Below are 3,973 nucleotides of genomic sequence, written 5' to 3'. Positions count from 1 at the left end.
GTAGTTAATGGCTTTACAAATCCGTTAATAAATTAGGTAAAGTACGTAACAATGTTGCCCACTCTTTGGGTAAAAAAGCTAGGAAAAATGGAAATAACTTTGAGTTTTATGAAGATATAAGTAGCACGGGGTTATTTCTTATAAATGTGGAATCATATTTTGAAATTAGATTAACTAAAAACCAAATGTTATTAAAATAAAAAGAATCTTCATGCACTAAGACTTTACCATGAGAGAGGTAGTTCTTGGCTGTTTTTCGAATCCGCATGTGGGAAAATCTACACGTCCAGTAAGTTTTGGTAAATAAAAAACATCAATCATAATATCTTTTGGTTCAAATATGAGAATATTTAATCTGGCAATATTATTATTGAAGCATCAAACGTGCCGGCTGTGAATTCTTGGCAGGGGTTCTTGCTGCTCATGTTTGTCATGTAGAATCAAAAACGAGCGTTATTTCCCTAGTGCAATGGGCGATAAAACCTTAATTAGTTACTACTATCAATGATATTTTTACAGAACAGTGTCGTACCACATAACAACAAAAATATAAGTAGCTCATCCATTCATTACGGCAAGATGCAAATCCTCCAGCGGTTTAATTCAGGGTATTTACTTTATCCTGCTGCAACACACATTAACAAATATCTAGAACAAAACTTTAAGCATAATCTGTTCAAATCAGAGTTCATCAACTCCAAACATTGAACAACTTTATCATCTCTGTTAAATAACAAATTCTTAATTATCTTATCATCATAATTAGTCAGGTTAATAACTGAACACACAAATAACTGTGATAATAAAATATTACAGATACATACTTAATTAGTGCAGTAGTGGAGGTGTCAACAACACATTTGCATAATTTTAAGTATTACGTTTTTTGACCTATAACATTCCGAACGGAGATTGCGGATAAAAAATCAACACAACTTCCACGAACTTATCTATAAAAGCTTAAACATACGTCGAACTCGATCATGTTGTTGTGGATAAAAAATCAACGCAACTTCCACGAACTTAGCTGAAAAGCTTAAACGACTTCCATATCGATCTCGTTGTGGATAACATCAACACAACTTCCAAAAAACTTGGCTATAAAAGCTTTAACGTCAAGAGTGGTTTGAGCAGCTTCTGGGAGAGACTTGACTCCTTCACAGCAGCTAGGCATGGTGCCATCTTGGTAGTCACCATACCACCACATGTGATTGCATCACTGCTAATGTAGGTTGTCACCACACATATTCATCCATACCATGGATTTTAATTACGAAATTCAACATGAGCAAGGTATATTGTGCCCTGTTAGGTACCAACTAAATGTAATCAAATTACGAATCCACAAGAGGTTACTATATCTATCATCAAGCAACATCACAAACTAAAACTGCAGGCGCTAATGGGTTTTCATTCAACTAAAGTCTAAAGATATGAGAACATCAATTTTCTCTGACTCTACCACCTCCTTGTAATAAAACACCCTAACATTGTATCGAAAATCAGTACAATTACAAAGGATACTAATATAAGAATATTCAAGAATAGAGATTATATGGTTAGTAGCTGACCACTGCACAAATGCAACAGATTATAACCTGACCACATTCAAGAATAGGATTATATGATTATTAGTCGAGCACAATGCCGATTTACTCAAGATGATTTTGGAAGAACTAAAGCTTCTTTTCCTTTTTCTTGGCGGATACAGGGGACGCCTTCACACCTCTTTTGCGAGCCTTCAAAAAGGCAATAGATTAGCATTTTATAATGATAAAAAAGATCTTTTATCCTGAGAAATAAAATGAATACAATAAAAACAGCATTTCCATCATGAATTAAAAATGATAGTGGTTACCTTCCTACCAAGCCGAAACCGTATTTAAACCATGTTTTTTGTTTTTTCTTCCCGTATATAACTACAACCAAGTGATTTAGTAAATGAGTAAAAGTATGTTTGAAGTTCCCACATAACCAAATTCTGGGAAAACAAACACAAGCTAAGCAGTAAAACCAATATATTATCAACTATGCTGAACAATAGAACACCTTATCTTTGGGTTGCTTCTCTTCCTCAGTCTCAGGATTCTCACTATTGACTTTCGTATTATCCTCCTCCCGTGGGAACTTCTCTGCGGATAAGGTCTTCGATCATTCTCATTGGATTGCTCTGTATCCCTGTATTAGATGGAGTAGTATTAGATATACGTCCATCATGCGACAACAAAACGGTATCTTTAGTTCAATATTGGAAATGAACTAAAATGCCAGTCCCGAAAGTACCCTACTACCAGAGAACACACAAAGATCCTTTGTAGAGTTAGTAGTAATGCTGCTCTTGGTAGCTAGGCTATAACAGTCCGAAAAAACCGAATGAAGATTCTCAATGAAGAATCACTAAACACAAACAGCTACTCACCGAGCAATTTCATCATCAGCAGTTCCCTAATTTCCACGACAGATCCTTCACGCTTGAAGTCATTTATACACAAACGTAAAACTATTAGTAAAAACAATGTAACACAAAGATAAGTAACAAAAGAACAATAACATTTACCCATGTCTAGTTTCACTGTGTCGTTCTAATGCCCTTCTAGGGTGTTCCTCATCTCCGTTAGAGAAACCACCTCTGTGCCCACCATATCCCCACGCCTTTCAAATGAACCATATCCACAAGAAGCATCATTGTTATACAACTTTCCGCCATATTAACCGAGATTGATTTCCCTTTGTTAATTTTTTGAACGCTTGTAACATTTGGTCTACAATTGAAAAAAAGGTAGGAGCTATTATTAATTAATGGATGGAGGAGGCAGAATTCACCCAAAATAAGTCAGGAGCTGCTGTTAATTACTGAAGAATCTACACCAAAACCCTAAATGTTAAGTGTTTTCAATAGATTGTTACAAAAATAATATCCAATTAGATCAAATTCCAATTCAAAAGCATTCTTCTATTTTCTTTTGTTTTTCATTATTTCCAAAGAAAATGGGTCCCAATATTTCATGCCATCGTATTTCTTCCCCTTCACCAATAGAAATCACATTGAAGGACATTACCTCGGTGAACTTGCAATGTCCTTGAACATCAGTTGTAGTTGTTCCCTGGAAATCCATTATAATCACAACAACATCCACCTGCACACATATCGACCAGCGGTGGATATTTCCTTTCAGGGATTTCTATCAAGTGTGTCCATCTACCATAAATCATGGTGATGGTTGAGAGGTCAGAACCTCAACGGCGAAGAATATATAGGGGTGCATTTGGACCCGAGAGCTTTTTCTATAGGGCGTTCCTTTATATACCCCCACAAAATACTAACGATACTCCCATAGGTACTTATGTTAGTTATAACAAGAAAACCATGAAATTTTATGAAATTTTTGATACCGATACCCCTCTTTTAGAAAAACTATATTACCATACATAAAACCCTAAAAACAAAAACAAAAAAACGGAAAACCATTTTGAAGATTTGCAGCAGAAACTAGATATCCATGGAAGAAAACTAGAGTCTGGTTTGGTAGTTTTGGTTCAGCCAATGCTACTAAAGCTTATGATAGTGTTGCTCTTAAGCTAAGGGTCTTAAAGCTAAAACCATTCTCGCATCTTCACCGTTTAACAATAGCATCAACAAAATCAAGATATATTCTTCTTGACAATGATTATTATATATTCTTCTTATTTTGTGATTGATCAATTACCGGTTTGATCTTAAGCTCTTAGAATGATCGGACCAATTGTCGTCCTCTTTATTTTACATTTTCTTTTCCTTTCTTATTATACAAAACTTGATCTAATTCAATATCAGAATGGGATGACGAAAGACAATATGATTGTCTGTTCATGTTTCCATTTATTAATTCTTTAGGAGTAGATGTTTAATTGTATTTCATTGTCGATTGTTATTGAAAATCAGTGTTAGCGGGTAAGAGAAGAATTTTGTAAGTTATAGTGGTAGTTATAGTAG

At 34.8% G+C, this 3,973-nt stretch overlaps 1 long non-coding RNA gene across 1 annotated transcript; it reads right to left on the bottom strand.

The window, feature by feature from the left end:
* Positions 1 to 794: 794 nt before the first annotated feature.
* LOC113308411 lies at positions 795 to 3,243 on the bottom strand. The gene is made up of 6 exons (XR_003339779.1): positions 3,060 to 3,243; positions 2,558 to 2,762; positions 2,420 to 2,471; positions 2,050 to 2,178; positions 1,859 to 1,919; positions 795 to 1,739 (listed from the first exon to the last, which is right to left on the bottom strand). It is a non-coding gene; the product is annotated as an uncharacterized LOC113308411 (long non-coding RNA).
* Positions 3,244 to 3,973: the final 730 nt, after the last annotated feature.

This window comes from Papaver somniferum, chromosome 1, assembly GCF_003573695.1.
Source record: "Papaver somniferum cultivar HN1 chromosome 1, ASM357369v1, whole genome shotgun sequence".
Classification (NCBI taxonomy): domain Eukaryota; kingdom Viridiplantae; phylum Streptophyta; class Magnoliopsida; order Ranunculales; family Papaveraceae; genus Papaver; species Papaver somniferum.
The sequence above is the reverse complement of the archived record's forward strand: the minus strand, read 5'-3'. Positions and strand labels throughout refer to the sequence as shown.